The sequence below is a fragment of the Leuciscus leuciscus genome, assembly GCF_965113295.1.
Source record: "Leuciscus leuciscus genome assembly, chromosome: 6".
NCBI classification, from domain to species: Eukaryota; Metazoa; Chordata; class Actinopteri; order Cypriniformes; family Leuciscidae; genus Leuciscus; species Leuciscus leuciscus.
In genome coordinates, this window is record NC_138730.1 from 8137071 (window position 1) to 8154439 (window position 17369).

The following is a 17369-nucleotide window of genomic DNA, read 5'->3' on the forward strand; positions in this document are numbered from 1 at the left end:
TCCAGATGTCCCAGTGTATGTGAAGAACTGCCTTGTTTGTAGACGTCCAGTGAGGTTTCAAGAATATAAGTCTGGTTTCCACAATTATGAAAACAGGACCTTTTTGACCATTCCCCTCTGTTCTCTTCTGACATCTGGACTGGCAGTGAGTGACTTGAATTTCACAAATACTTCTAAATGTCAGTAATGTCTGTTAGTGTGTGTGTGTGTGTGTGTGTGTGTGTGTGTGTGTGTGTGTGTGTGTGTGTGTGTGTGTGTGTGTGTGTGTGTGTGTGTGTGTGTGTGTGTGTGTGTTTGTTTGTTTATAGAATCATATTGCCCTTGGACGTTTTTTGCAAACAATGGAGGATCATGCCAACATCACTCTTCCACACAATTTGATACGAAAGGCATTTTATAATTTCTCTGCTCTGAGGGAATACTCCTATAACTATTCATGTGTCAGATGTGGCCACAGCCCTCCGGTTTCGGTTGCAGATGGAAACTGGAAAATTGCTTTTGATTTACCAGGTAAAACAGAGTAAGGGTGTATTGTATGAATTGTTCATTGTGAGTGCATATAATGACTGGTCTTGATATATATTTGCTTCTTTGCTCATTGTCTTGGTTGTGTATTAGCACATCTGTTTAGACGGCCACATTTGGGCAAAATCAGCCAAGAGGATACTCAAGTTAATGTGAGGACAAGATGGTAGACACTTGAGAAGGAAATTACTGCTTTGGGGTTCTGTGATGGTAAGTGTTATTTTGGGGGCGGAGTGGTGGTACCCATAGCTTAAATTCCTTTTTTTCCTTTTAGCATTTTAGGCAACACATTTGCCAATCCTTATTCACGTACCTTGACATACACTGCCTTTACTCCATGGCTGGGTAACTGCTCAAGGGTAAGCGATAATGTTCCAAAGACAGAAGTGTACAAAGGTCTGTCTCAGAAAGATCGTGCTTTCACCTCTAGCTGTGACTTGGAGATGGATGAAGAAGCCATTTTGCAAGTGCTGGAGTCCAAAACTCTATGTAGTGTACTTTATTCTGCTAATAATGTTTTCTTCTACCATTTTTTTTTTTTCTTTATTAACCATGACTTTCATATTTAGCCAAAGAAAGAAGCCTTGGTGAAAGCGTGCAATGCCCTTGGAGTATCACACGTGGGTAGTACTACTGACTTAATAAACAGACTTGAGGAGCTACTCCTTTACAAGGACTTGTACCCCAAAATGTTTGTTAAGCTTCAGAAGGCTGGTGGTAAGACATTGTCATATGTTAAAGGGTTAGTTCACCCATTTAGGAAAATGTTGTCATTAATTACTCACCCTCATGTCGTTCCAAACCTTGCACATGACCTGCCCACACTCTGTGGTGTACTACCAGTCAGCACTCTGGTGGCAAGAGTCAGCCTGTGATAATGGAGATGCTCTGTTGAGCTTTAAACACCCTCCCACAGTGTATGTGTCCGACATTGCTGGACGTGTTGCAAGACACGTTAATAATCGCACCAACCAATGGTTTTTCCAACCATATGATGGACGACTTTGTGAAAACACTGCTGCACACTTCCAGGCAGCAGCGGAAAAAACGACTTGAAGTCCGGTTCCCATGGGTGACAAGTGTTGGCTTCTCATCAAGAAAAAATCTCTGAATATGAGGCCTCCTATTCTTCTGACAATTTGTCCTCACTGCATCCAATGCAAGATTCTCCTTGTATAATCGGTTCCATCAGAAAAATCAAAGGAGACAAGAGGAGAACTTTTGAGAAGTTTGAAATTGGCACCACACTTAGCTGCTCTTGTTAACTCCTCCGTAGCTGAGCAGCTAAACCGGTAGTTGTCTTCCAGCAGATATTCTGTGTGTCAAATGAGGGATGAACATTATATGTTCTCCCTACGACTGTACTTTCATCTTCACAACAAAAGAGTTAATGAAAAATACACAAAAACTTTGAAGATGCAGGCAAAGCATTCCATCCACATTGGCCTACATGGGAAATTGACATTCAGGAGTGAAGGTAGTTGTTTTGGTGATTTCTGCTTTTCAATATTGCTTCTAATGCCCTTTAGATTGTTTCAATTAGCCATAGACAAATAAATGTTTGTGTGTGTGTGTGTGTGTGTGTGTGTGTGTGTGTGTGTGTGCTCTACAGGTAGTACCACAGAACTTAAAGAAGGTAAAGTTGACTTGAATTACTTAAGTAGCCTAATTGTAAATTTCAAGGTTTAGGTTTTTATACAAATCATTATTTGGTATCCAATATCCCAAATGTGCCATGTTTTAATACACCTGGGGCCGTATGTATAAAGCCACTCAGAGTAAAATTTTAGTCTCAAGTCTGTCAAAATTCTAAGAATGACATCATTTTACTCTTAATCCTAAACTTAAGAATAAGTGTGATTCATAAAGGTTCCTAAGTGTTAAGACTTGGTCTCAGCTCGTAAATTATTTAAGAGAGCTGGAGAGGTCTCCTAACCTAGTTAAGCCCCGTACAGTACAAGAGACTTTGTCGCTGCATGTCGCCAGTGGCTGGCGATGAGGTCGCTAGTGGGCGTTCCCACTACTGGTTGCCTAGTAATGTTTATGAATGACATCCAATGACAGCGAATCAGTTTTCTTGCCGCTAAAAACAAACATTCTGGAGGGAAAATACTAAATATAAATAGACTCAGTACATAAAAAAGGCTGAAGTGAAGCATGAAAATGAACGAAAAACAAAAGGCAATTTTTGTAATTGCGGCCGTGTATCTACAGCGAAAGCGCAAACGCCGGTCTATCTGGGTTCACGAAACCATTCAGGCTCGGAGTCAGCATGGCGAGTACCACCGGCTGGTGCAGGAGCTGCGGCTGGATGAAGTCCGGTTCCAGCAGTACTTCAGGCTGGACAGAACCCAGTTTGATGAGCTGCTGTGGAGGGTTGGTCCCCTGATTGCATAGGACAATACACATTTCCGACGAGCCATTTCCCCTGGTGAACGGCTGGCAATTTGTTTACGGTAAGTAAGCCTATTTAAATGCGTTTACTGAACCAGGTTGATTTAAAATATTTTAATCGATTTATATGCTTTTATATAGACTATCACGTTTAATTTAATTAATATATAAATACACACACATAGGCCTATATATATATATATATATATATATATATGTGTGTGTGTGTGTGTGTGTGTGTGTGTGTGTGTTTATATTTATACTTGTTTATACTTACAAGTGTGTGTAAATATTATATGTGTGTGTGTGTGTGTGTGTGTGTGTACAACCAAAGAAGAAACATATATAACATGTTGAATCTGAATGTGTCGGTTAAAATATTATAAAAATAAACATACACTCACTTAAAGGATTATTAGGAACACCATACTAATACTGTGTTTGACCCCCTTTCGCCTTCAGAACTGCCTTAATTCTTCGTGGCATTGATTCAACAAGGTGCTGAAAGCATTCTTTAGAAATGCTGGCCCATATTGATTGGATAGCATCTTGCAGTTGATGGAGATTTGTGGGATGCACATCCAGGGCACAAAGCTCCCATTCCACCACATCCCAAAGATGCTCTATTGGGTTGAGATCTGGTGACTGTGGGGGCCATTTTAGTACAGTGAACTCATTGTCATGTTCAAGAAACCAGTTTGAAATGATTCAAGCTTTGTAACATGGTGCATTATCCTGCTGGAAGTAGCCATCAGAGGATGGGTACATGGTGGTCATAAAGGGATGGACATGGTCAGAAACAATGCTCAGGTAGGCCGTGGCATTTAAACGATGCCCAATTGGCACTAAGGGGCCTAAAGTGTGCCAAGAAAACATCCCCCACACCATTACACCACCACCACCAGCCTGCACAGTGGTAACAAGGCATGATGGATCCATGTTCTCATTCTGTTTACGCCAAATTCTGACTCTACCATCTGAATGTCTCAACAGAAATTGAGACTCATCAGACCAGGCAACATTTTTCCAGTCTTCAACTGTCCAATTTTGGTGAGCTCGTGCAAATTGTAGCCTCTTTTTCCTATTTGTAGTGGAGATGAGTGGTACCCGGTGGGGTCTTCTGCTGTTGTAGCCCATCCGCCTCAAGGTTGTGCGTGTTGTGGCTTCACAAATGCTTTGCTGCATACCTCGGTTGTAATTTTTTTTAACTGCAATATTTTTTGTAGATTAATATGCTTTCTTTTCATATAAATATATACTTTAATTCTTAATACTTATTTCCACAGGTTCCTTGCAACAGGGGACTCTTACCGCAGTATTGCCTTCAGCTACAAGGGTTGGACACAGCACTGTGGCTGGTATTGTAGCAGAAGTGGCAAAGGCCATTTGGGACTCCCTGGTGGAGGACTGCATGCCAGTTCCTACCACAGAAGATTGGCGGGACATTGCAGCAGTGTTCCACCATTGCTGGAATTTCCCAAACTGTCTAGGGTCTATTGATGGGAAGCATGTAGTGATCCAGGCTCCCAAAAACTCTGGATCAGTATTCTACAACTACAAGGGGACATTCTCTATTGTCCTCTTGGCAGTTGTAGATGCCAGATACTGTTTCCGCATCATAGATGTTGGCAGTTATGGGAAGTCCAGTCACAGTGATGGTGGGACTCTGGCTAATTGTCCCTTTGGAAACGCTCTTCGAAGTGGAACCCTTGGCTTACCTGAGGACACGCTGCTGCCAGGAGCAGAGCACCTGGGCTCCCAGCCTCACGTCTTTGTGGCAGATGAGGCCTTCCCTCTCCGCAGAAACTTAATGCGACCCTTCCCAGGTACCACCCTTCCAACGCATTCTCATCCTAGGGCGTCATATACTGACACTTTTGACATTTCGTCTACATCCAACGTACATGGCACCCTTTAGCGTCAATATGACACGCACAGAGCTTTGTTCGGTTATGGGTAGGTTTAGGTCTGGGGTAGGGTTAGGGTTAGACCGCTAGGAGGCGCCTTCTGGCCCATATCTATCTGCGTCTCATATTGACGCTAAAGGGTGCCATGTGCGTTGGATGTAGTTGAAATGTCAAAAGCGTTAAGTATATGACGCCTTGGGATGAGATCGGGCTGACCCTTCCCAGTAGACACAGGGTGTTCAACTACAGGCTTTCACGGGCAAGGCTGACAGCTGACAATGTGTTCGGTATACTCACAGCACAGTGGCGAATGTATCGGCGTGTAATTGGTGTCTGCCCAGACCATGTAGAAGCCTATGTGAAGGCAACCTGTGTTCTACACAACTTTCTGCGGAGGACAACAAGGACTGTGCGGAACCCACAAACCCTGGCTATTGAAGGAGAAGCCTCTGCACTGCAGAACATCAGCAGAGCAGGGAGCAACAACGCTTCCCGCGAAGCCATGCGTGTGAGGGAGACCCTTGTTGAATACTTCTGTGCTGAGGGTGCAGTTCCCTAGCAGCCACAGGTGTGACAGGCATGAAAGGTTCTTTTCAGAACTAAACCAAAGGCTCTTTTAAGAGCCACCCACATTATAATAAAAGAGCAATGTTTCCATGTGTTTCCATCATCTCTTATTATTACTAAATTATATCCTGGCTATACTATAAGATATGCTCAATAAACACATCTCCCAAAATACATAACAGCATAACGTATGAATAATAAGTGACTGCACTATGGTAATCACACTATAAAAGGCTACAAACTTTAATATATACCAAATAGTTTCATATATGAAATCAGTATTGGATCCAACTGACTTTCACTGAATGGACAAAATTCTTCAAAATATAATTTGTGTTGTGCTGAAGAACTGTACCCTTAAAAATCATTTAAAAAAAAGAAACATTGAAAATTCTGGAACAAATGTTTTTTTTTTTTTTTTGAATTACCTTAAAGTAAAAAAAAAACCAAACAAAAAAAAACCCAACATGAACCTGGACTACATGAGGGTAAACAGTAATTATAGCTCGACCTTGTCAGCTGTACCTTGTTCTCAAAATAACAAAAACACTTAACAATATGAACCTTGGCTGCAGGGTACAGCTGACAGGACTACGAGGGTAAATAAGCTTACGAACACCCCTCATGGTCTTGTCAGCTGTACCCCGCTCTCTTCCTGTTCCTGGCTGCACTGTGCCTCAAAGATCATTCGGTGTATAGGCCTATCAAATTTCACTCTTTCCCTCCTTCTTGATGTGAGAGTTTTAATTTGTGGCAACAGGCTACGGAGGAAAAGTTCATCTGGGTCTTCAGATGCTGGTGGAGGATTGGATGGTGCTGCCTCTGCCCTATTTAGAGCTGAAACAAGATGTTTCTCAAATTGAGAAAATTGCATATACAGATATAAGATATACAGTATATTTCATAGAATACATATATAATTAATATACTGTATCCATCAGTATACAGTACATTAACAGTATTAATATCTAGTATAAATTTCAATAGTATTACATTATACAGTACATGATATACACGTGTAAATGGAGAGTGTAAACAGCACTAAAATATTAGCAAGGCTACTATAATACGTTTAGGTTTTGTTTACTGTCTCTCACATAACACATTGTCAAAACAAATTATTTAATAGTTAACTTTACAGGCTATTCAATCATTTAAACTTACTTGGAATCCCCGCAATCTCTGAAACTCCTTTCCACGTGTAACCAGTGGCGTCAGGTACTTGAGGGAACTGTATGAAACAACAATTATATAATGGTCGACTACGCCACCCGGTATATACCGGGAACTCAGCCCCAAGACAGGGGGCGCACAGGTTCGTAACCAAAAGAAATGGGTGAGCAGAGAGTCATAGGCCAGGGAGTACTAAAGATGAAGCAGTTTTATTCAAATACAAAATTTAAAACCATCAATACATTAACATCAAGGGCTCAATATTCACATGTCAAAAAGAAAAAGAAAAGAACCAACACTTTACAATACTTCAATATAAAGAAATAAATACAAAAAAACAAATACACGAGAAAGCTTAATTGAGAGGGAGATGGCCTGCTGTGACCCTCAATTCACACAACACACTTAATATCCTCACACACCCACTCTGGTGTAGTCAGGTCACTCAATAAGCACAGCACTCATTGTGAACCCCGTTAAACAGCGGCTAAACCCCTCCTCTATACACTTTCTTCGTCACGCTGTTTACGAGAAAAAAAAAAGAATTAGAACATTAATTAGCTGGTACAAGCCAGCCCCCAAAGAAAGAAACAGTCAGTTCACAAACATAAAATAAGAATAATAAGAATACACAACAACAATATTCATTTCAATCTTGTTCTGTAACTCAAAAGTAAACTTAAACCTAAACAAAAGGAAAGGTAATTATTACATACAAAACACACAAAAATGAGCACAAGACAAAATAAAGAAAAATCTCAATTACAATTCGGAGTAAAACAAGAAACAAATCAAAATGAAACAAATAGGGCCACGATCGCCCGCACACAAAGAGCAAGCCAGCGAGAAAACAGCCACGCTTCCACTTTAGTTCTTACACTTCGGCGAGCAATCGTCCAGGCTCGCCGCTATACAAGTTCAAGTTCGCTCCAACGAAAAGACGACCAAAATAAGCCCAGGCAAGGCAGCAGTGCATTACGTCAACAGACGCGCATCTCGTCCCGCAATATAGAGGTGAAACCCTTGCTCTTGTCACTCAATCTGTCGAACATGAAACAGAAAAATTACTAATAAAACAATAAAAGAGACAAACCATGCGAATGGCTCTCATACATACCGGAAATGTTCTCAGCGCAGCACTATACGTGTTCGCTGGCCTCAACATGCCGCCGGTTGCTCGTCGATGAACTACACAGACTCAAAATAGTAAATGCACATTCCATTGACGAAAATCCTCAAAACAGACGTACCAACCTCAAAACCCGGGGCAGCCTGTGCACGAACGCACAGAGCCGAGACGGCACTTCAGCTACTCTCCCATTCATAAATGGCGGCCTCCGTAAAGGGGCGGTACAGGTGTCAACGCATCCCAAGTGACAAAAACCTCCCCATTTTATACCATGACACCAGACTGCAGATAGGTTCAATGTTTTCACATGACACTCACTAGCCAATGATCAACACAGGTGCACTTCACCCTGCTACACACGCATCATTCTTTTTATATATGTCCCTGTACGTGGGCAGAGACATGTCATATAAAATTGGTAAATTGCTAACCTTAAGGATACATTTTTCCTCCATCTTTCCGGCAATGCACTGCAGGCCCAGGGGCAGGGGCTGAGCAGAGAAGGATCACGCGCGCTCCACTCCTATTGGTTGTCGCTCCTGAAAGTCGCTCTTCATTTGCATAAAGTTAAACAGATCTCAACTTTGTCGCGTTGCCAGACACGCCCCATCCGGTCGCTGTCGCGCGTGTCGCCAGAAATCGCCCGCTCCCCATTGAAATGAATGGTATCGTGTCGCTTGTAGTGTGAACGGGGCTTTAGGAGTAACAAGATGGCAGCAGAGAGGACGCGGCCTGGCTAAAAATTATGTCTGTACAATTTGGAATGTTTTATTGTGTTATCACAAATAAATAATTGACTCCAGGCACAACTAGACAAAACGCTTACAAAATCTTTAACACATTTTTAATACTATTTGAATAAAGGGTGAATCTGACATTTGCCTCACTTTTCCTCAGGGGAATATACTAATTTGTGATAATTTTGCACAATGCAAAGCAATAAAAAAATAATTTTTATTTTATTTTATTAATTACATTAAATAATTGGTGTCATGCTGCAGTGACCTCACCCTTGCAGGCTCACTATTTGCTGATTCAGTGGTTGAGGGCGGCCATTTTGGGTTGACATCATTGCAGTCCATAGCAGTCCATTGCAGTCCAAATTCTTAGAAATGTGGGCTTTTACTCTTAAAATTAAAGAAAAAATCCTAGTAAAGAAAAAAGTAATTCAGAAAGCATCTTAACCCTTAAAAGAGGTCTTAAGGTCAAAATTGTTAGGAGCACGGACAAGGACTTTTAAGAGGCTTAAGAGTTTCTTTAGCAGAGGAGAAAATGGCAGAAAGACGAAGAGGGAGAAGAAATGTGTTGCAGACAGTGGATGACAGTGAGTTAATAAGACGCTATAGATTAGATCGTGCAGGGATCATGTTTGTGACAGATCTTATTAGAGACGCGCTAACATCTCTGACACAGCGCAGAAATGCCATAGCGCCAGAAATGAAAGTAATCACTACATTAAGATATTTGGCAATTAACTGGGAAAATTGATCCATGTTTGATACATTAAAACCAACATTCAAACCACCACTTAAATAGACATGCCAGCAATCAGTGTAATTGGAAAGAGTGGAACAATTTTTATTTCATTCTAAGCCAAGCAAATACCTTATAGGAAATTAACAGCATGGTAAATAAAAATAAAAAGGATTTATATGTGTGTGTGAGTGTGTGTGTGTGTGTGTGCAGGGGCGTCGGACTGGGGGTAAAACCAGTACTGATTACCAGGGCCCCAAGGGGAGAGAGGGCCCTTGAAAAGTCTGGAATATATTTTATGTTATCTGGATATTTTCATTTCCTAATTAAATTTCATAATGAATGTCAGATGAAATGTAAAGTTAGTGTATTGGCTGAATTACTTGGTTGATTGACTGACTGGTCCCCTTGCTAATGCGCCAAATGGTTTAGTCCATCTGCTCGCATTTTGTTTATGTTAGTTAGTGCATCTGGTGGAGCGCGAACTTCTGCTGTAGAAATGTCTTTCTCAAAGAAAGCCAAATCAGGCCCCCCAAAATGAAAGGAATGACATTAGAAGGAAAGAAAACAAAATGAGGGTAAACAATTGGTAACTGACTTATTTTCAAAGAAAGGTGAGCACAATCTAGAATACGAAATCTATAGTGCTAAACTGCTTGAATATCTCCGCGATCGTTGGTGCTAAAAATGAACTGAGACAACCCATTGAAAGAGCAGAACATACACTTTCAGATGATAATTTGGTTATACATAAACTGAGGTTAAATAAATAAACTGTACACTAACAATGCTGTTTGCATACAACACACCATTATAATAGCCTAAATTGAAACCTGCTTAATTTTAAATTAATAGGCTATAATATCTAAAATTAGCAATAATTAGCAATGATATAGCCTACGTTGGGTGTTATATACAAAACAAATATTGTAATATAATTTAGCTTAAAGCCACACTAAGTAGAAATTGTGTTTTTGTCAAACAGCGACCCCTAGAGTCGCTGTGGAATACTTGCACTGTCGTAAATATATTATATTATAACGTTTTTACATTATTGCAGCTAAATCACAAGTAAATAGTCTATAGTCTAGGCCTACTGTATAATTTAATTTGTGTTGTTTTTATTGGAATGTAAACATTACAAAATGCCAGATAACATCAATTAAGTTAAATGTGCGTCGCATTATTTCATAACATTGGCCGTTATGATGTCATTAGACATGATTATTGCAATTTATCATAATAGTTTGCAAATTGTGCTCATTTACACTATTTACAACCTCTACGTTAGGCTTATTTATGATAATTATGTGAGATATTGAAAGCTGTTCTCATGATAATCGCAGGAATCAACGTCAACAGCGTCGTCTGATATCCCTCAGGACTACGTGATAAATACACCTCACAACACCTGAGTTCAGCTGGCAAACTAATTCGTGAGGCATAGCTTATCTGATTTATCAAAACGATTCCATTTACACCTGGTCACATAAATGTATTTTTGCGAAACGGATTTAAATTCGATCTTCAATTCTCGCGCTATATGCAGATTTAATGGAGTGCACGTCACCGAAAGCAACAGATATGAGCTGCATTTTATAGATCATCAGCTAAAATTTCTAAATCAAAGACCGCAATAAGAGAGAGCAGTAAAAGCCCTGGTAAGATCATTTCGTTTCTTTACTTTTAATGATGAAGATTGTGTGTTAAGCGTCTGCGACTTACTTTCACTTTGATTTGCGATAGTTTGCACGTTGGCTTGATGCAGTTGCTCATCTGCGGTGATGCGTGTTCCAGCGCGTCGTCATATCTGAATATAACATAATAGCCTATACAACACTCTCACACGTTTTTTTTTTTTTTTTTTTTTTTGCATTTTTGGGAGGAGTACAATTTACATATGTGGTTTCAAAAACCATATGCATTTACACTTGTCCAGTTTCGTCTGGAATGCGTCTCAGATCTCCTCCTGAAGTGGTTTGAGTGATCGGATTCAAATCCGTCTCAAATGCGTTTCGTAGGGCATTTAAACCTGGACTTTTCACGATCGGATAGCTATCCGATCTGAGAAAATGCATGAAGTGGCCAGGTGTAAACAACCCCCATGACAAAAACATACGCACGAAAGCCGAAAACAAACGCTGGTTGGCCTCTCACGTCCAAATTTGACGAAGTGGTGGGGGAAGTGACGTATGCCGCAAAGCAGTCGAATTTTGTAGTTCTTTTTGTGTTCTGGTTACTACCCGAACCCCGAAGTTACATAGTGCCAGTAAAAGCGATACAGACCCTGTCAGGCTATGGCAGACGTGTCATTCAACCTATTGTAAGTTGATGTACCATCACAAGGATCTTGGAAATATATTATGAAGGTTGAAAAGTTACATAGTGTTGCTTTAAACTTAGTAACCACAGTAAAGTAGTCTAGAGAATGTTGAAAGGAGGTTTGAAATGTGTGTGCACACATGACAAATTATCAGGCTACTCTAAGCATTACAGTTAATAGTTATTACGCTATAAATATCTAGGTCTACAGATTCATGTGTGCAGAGGCCATATTATTATTATTATTATTTATTTTTTTGAGGAACACGGGGGCCCATCAGGACTGCCTATGCATAGGGCCCGGGATCTTGTGCTACGCCCCTGTGTGTGTGTGTGTGTGTGTGTGTGTGTGTGTGTGTGTGCGTGTGAGAGAACGGTCAAATAGGAAAAATTACGCATGTAATCACTACTTAAAATCACTTTTTTTTCCCTTCTTGGACAACCAACCAATCACAGTCGTCAAAAGATTGTGTCATACATAGCAACGGGGTCAACCCCGCCTCCTTACTAAGATGAAAGTTTTTGTCTTTTTCTTACTCAGAGTTGCTCTCAGATCGGTCCCGAATTGCTCTTAAGCTAAGACTCCTACGTAAAAGTTTTTAAGCTAAATTAAGAGTTTTCTGAGAGGATTCTTAGAATCTTTATGAATACGGGCCCTGTCTTATACTTTACTGAAAGTTGCTTTTAGCTTCTTTATAAAAGTCTCCTATTCTTAGAGAAGTCCTACTTTTTACTAAGAATTTTTTGACACTTAAGTCAAAGCTTAAGACTATTCTTTAAAGCAATTCTTAGAAGTGAAATGCCATAGTGCCAGAAATTAAAGTAATCACTACATTAAGATATTTGGCAACTGGGAAAATGCAACAACGCAGCAGTGATGATTTGGTTCTGTCACAACCTTCTGTAATTAGAGTGATCACAGAAACAATTACAGCACTTTCAGAACATCTTATTGTGTCGCAGTTCATTTTGTTTCCACTGGACATTCCCACCGTGCAGGCTCAAAAACTGCATTTATGAATATAGCAGGCTTCCCTGGTGTTGTCGGAGTAACTGATGAAACCCACATCCGAATTATTGCACTGTCGGAAGATGAGGACGTTTATGTAAATAGAAAGAGGTACCACAGCATAAACATTCAAGTTGTTTTCAGTGCAGATTATAGGATTTTAGACATTGTAGCAAAATGGCCCGGCGCAACACATGATTCCAGGATACTGGCGGAGAGTGGCTTAGAACACATCTGTTTGAAGGATGAGGCACTTCGGTCTGAGGGTCGCCCATCTGCAATGTAGACGGTCCCCATTCCTCTGTTGAAGGCTCTGTGCTGATGAAAGGAGAAAACATTTAATCTCTGTTATTTAATTTTTTAGGCCAATTCATTTTTGTTCAGTTCATAGAATGCCAGATAGAAAAATGAGAAATGGCCTTGTCTATGTTAAATAAAAATGGGTCTTATATTGTGTTACTTGGCTGTTGGTTTATTAAAATTACCATTTTTGTAGTTCCACCAGCTGAATCATTGAGCTGTCTGTGCCCTCCTTCAAACCGGTAATACTTGTTTCTGAGTGACCAAAGATGTTGAACATGGTTTGGGCTACTTGGGACAGCTGTTTACCAGGTGGTCCACCCCCTAGAAAATAATACAGTAGACCACATGTACAGTATACATGTACAGTATACATATAATTGTTTGAGATAACTTTGCCAGCGGTTTAAAAAAAAGTGTTATAGCACTCACCTGTGCGTGAAGACTCCTGCTTGTGTGCTGCCATTTCCTCTCTGGCTTTTGATTGCAACACGTACCAGCGTTTCTCGCAGTCTTCACTGGTGCGCACAAGCAAGGGAAATGAACCGTTAATAGTTTGCGCTATAAGCTCCCACGTCTGCGTCTTGCCCCGTGCTGTGACACCCGGCCCGAATTTTCCTTCAACTCAGAACATCCTATGTTCCTCAGTTTTGTTCTGTAGTTTGCCATCTTGTATTTCAAACTAATTTTCCAGCCATAGTAGCCGCTCACAGAGCCTTTTTCTTTGAGGCACGGGTGCTTCTGTACCAAAGCAGCAGCAACATCATCAAGATCTGCACTTGTAGGGTGTGCCTTGTACTTTATTATTTCTGAAGCTAAAGCATCCAAAATATCAGACTTCAGCTTGGCATGGGGGCTCAGGACAGTACCATCAGTCTGATAAGCAAGTTGAGCTTTTTGCAGTTGAATCTCAGCATCAAAACTAAACTGTGGTATTGGGAAACGTTCAGGCCATGCCTGACTTCTAACGGAGAACATAGATTCTGGAGTTGAGAGTAAAGATGACTGTGAGGATGAGATTATGTCTGTGTCACAGGATGATACTGAAGAGGTCTCATTTATTTCTGGCACAGATGAAGTAGTTGGGAAACTTGTAGATGAAGGCAACTGAATGACCTTGAGTGTAGCTCTATCATGTATGTCTGAAGTTAAATTGAGGTTGACAAATTCATTAAAGTCAGGATCTTTGAATTGAAGTTGAAAATCTTCAAGTACCCTCAGTTGTGTTTGGATTTCTCTTTTAAGGTCATTCAACGAGTTTGGTATACCAGTTGGGAGATTTAACCTTTCACAATTATTTTCTCCCAAGATTACTAGAAGTTTGGCTGGGGTACCCATCCTGTCAAACTTTTCTGAAAGAGAGAGTGAGGGGATGAATATATGAATACAATACCAGAAGACCAATCCAAACTATTGACATTAAATAGATATTTACTATAAAATGAAATAGACATCAAATAGACAAGTCCACACAGGACTTCAGTGGCTGGTTATTACACCTCATCTATTAGTATGTGTCGTTGTTGGGTAACCATTCAGACACCTCCAATCTTATAATCTGCAAGAGGGTACGGGTCTTTCAACTCATTGTGGGTAATTAAGCACATTTCAAGAGGGCTGGTTATTACACCTCATCTATTAGTATGTGTCGTTGTAGAGTAACCATTCGGACACCTCCAACCTTATAATCTGCAAGAGGGTACGGGTCTTTCAACTCATTGTGGGTAATTAAGCACATTTCAAGAGTTGGTACCAATTCAAACGCCCTGAAGTGCTCTCGATACCATGAACATTTTTTTTTGACAATGAAAGCAAGGTTGTCTTAGATCATACAAATTTGAGCAATTTCTGCAAATTCTGGAAGTCCACCAAGAGACCCATAGGCAATTATCATGCCATTTCGATACATAATGCCATCATAAGAAACATTCTGAGAAACATTAACAGTGGTGATGCCAGGATATCTAGAATCAAGGCAACGTATTACATCCTCTTATGACCTCAACCGTGATGGTAGAGACACGTGTGACCTGTAAGGTGGTCTTTTCAGGGCTGGGTCTGTGGAGGTTATATCCAACCATCAATTGGTGTTTTCTTGCCAAAGTTAGTGTTATGTTCTTGAAGCAATTTGTGTGCCTAACTACTTGTTTGAAGTAGCTATGCTTAGCTTCAAAACGCAATGTCCAAAGAAAAACTAAAGGACCAAAGCAACGAATCTGCTTTGGAAGCAGTTGTTTAAGTGGGGAAAGCTCATGATATTTCTGACGGTGTTCAGAGATCTTGCATTCCAAATATGCAATGATCTCATCTGTATGAACTGAAGACACAACCAGGTCCACAATATCCTTCAAGTCTAAAATCATAAGCCACACAGCAGTGTTAATTTCGTTGACGAATAATTTTCGTCATTATTTTCGTCAACGACATTTTTTCACAGACGAAAACGAGACGATAACTAAATAAAAACTAGTTTTGAATGACAAAAACTATGACGAAAATCTATTGACATTTTCGTCAACGAATAAAAACTAGACGAAAATGTTAGATAGTGACGATTTGGGAAGCGATCCAGTCTGATGTCCTGCATTTGTGGTAGATGCGCACAATTGTACTGTAACGTGATCTACCCAGCGGCACACGAGTTGGCATGCGCTGCATGTCTCATAAAACGTTAAAACATGTAACGTTAAACGCCTGGGAGAATGAGTAGAGCAGACATGAAGATCTGAATAAGAGTGACGACGCAAAAAAAGAGCTATTCGGTACGGTTTTCTGTGCGCACACACCCGACCCGAAGCGTGCAGCCATTCACATAGACACCTATACAGCGCGCGAGTACAGAATTGAGCTTTCTTTCGTGTCTGAATGGACAAATACACACAAATATTATGTCTAAATGTCCGTTTTGGAGAGTATTCACGTAAATGATGTCGGTTATGTCTTAAACAGTTGTGAGTGTAGCTATGTGCATCAGTGCATTGGATCCGCATGTCATTGGACATGATCCGAAGTCTTAAAGTGACAGTGGGTAATAAACCTAATGCGGTCTGTGTCCTTAATATTGATCAAGCAACAAAAGAAAAAGAGGAAAGCATTCTCTGCTCGTTAATAGCTTTAATAAGGATTAATTATATTTAATTAATTTAAATATGTCTGCTTGAAAGAATAAAGAATGATGTATGCAAGTAGTTATAAAGAATTCATATATCATTCATTGAAAAAAAGACTGTCTTCTACTTTAGGAAAAGTGGTTTTATTTAATTTTAAGATATTTTTTAAGTTACAGTAGTTAAATCTGTATCTGTATCGCAAGTTCAAACTTTAAAATCATTCATATTAGCAGGTTAATGTTTTCTCCGGGAGTATATGGGTTTGGAAATTTTTGAGAAATTCTAAATAAATGCATTTAAATTGAAACCCATTATATTTTAGTCGACTAAATCTACTGTAGATTTAGTCGACTAAAATCTTATTGTATTTCGTCGACTAAAACTAGACTAAAACTAAAACAATTCAGATGACTAAAATACGACTAAAACTAAATGGCATTTTAGTCAAAAGACTATGACTAAAACTAAATCAAAATTTGCTGTCAAAATTAACACTGCCACACAGGTTCATCTGCAGGCACCAAATGCCCAATAATCAATGGCAGCAGTCTTAACAGACACCAATTTTCATGTGCATTGCCACCAACTGATTTTCTCCTTGCAAATGTCTGTGGCACCAATTGAGGTCGATTTGTCTTATCACCCCACTTGTACGGAAAATTATGGAGGAGTTCATTGAGCAGATCAAGAGACAAGATCTTCTTTGAAATAAGTACAGCAAAGCACTCTGCCAGCTCAACTGGTACTATGCCTTCAAAAAGATCATGAGCCAAATCAGGAGGATAGCCTGTTGTAACATTAAAGTAGCTAAGGCTGTCACTGAAAACACATGCTTTTCAGACAGCTATGACATTCACACCTTTATCCTTTGCAAGTTTCACATGTCTTTTGTGTTCTTCTGCAGTCTTTAGTGTGAATTCACCTGCCTTCACTTCATTGGTCTGAGAATCTGCACGAGAAGCTGTACAAAATCGACAACAGTACTCTCCTGAAAAGTTCTCAATGGAGCCAGCCATTGAATGTGCAGCAAGATTATCGGCCACAAACACATTGTACTGTTCCTTTAAGGAATGTTCCCAGCCGGTGGACATACACACCTTGCTGTTCCAAAGTTTGGAGATCATGCAAAAGAGGTCGCAAGATTTTCTCAAATCCGTATGTCTTCACGTCTTCTGTTTTGCACAAAACGGCAAGATAAATTGAAGACAACGTTGACTGAAACATGGATGGCACATTACCCAAAATCCAGTAGATTGCACATATCTTGCGCTTCTATCTTGACGTACCGAGAGGTTACAAAGTCATCAACATATAAGCACACAGATATCCTCAACTCATCTGAGAAGAAATTATTTGCTTTAAAATACTGACCATCCTGAATTGACCTGTACTGATGGACATCTCTTCTTAACTGTTGAGAACTGTGACTTTCGACTACTTTGTCGAGTAGGTAATTGAGA

The 17369-nt window shown here is 40.0% G+C and overlaps 2 long non-coding RNA genes across 2 annotated transcripts; one reads left to right on the forward strand and one right to left on the reverse strand.

Moving 5' to 3' along the window:
* The first annotated feature begins 373 nt into the window (after positions 1–373).
* Positions 374–1260, forward strand: LOC309502073. The gene is made up of 3 exons (XR_014207124.1): positions 374–510; positions 619–735; positions 808–1260. It is a non-coding gene; the product is annotated as an uncharacterized lncRNA (long non-coding RNA).
* An 11493-nt stretch (positions 1261–12753) lies between these two features.
* LOC309500249 lies at positions 12754–13412 on the reverse strand. The gene is made up of 3 exons (XR_014206514.1): positions 13232–13412; positions 12985–13123; positions 12754–12817 (listed from the first exon to the last, which is right to left on the reverse strand). It is a non-coding gene; the product is annotated as an uncharacterized lncRNA (long non-coding RNA).
* Positions 13413–17369: the final 3957 nt, after the last annotated feature.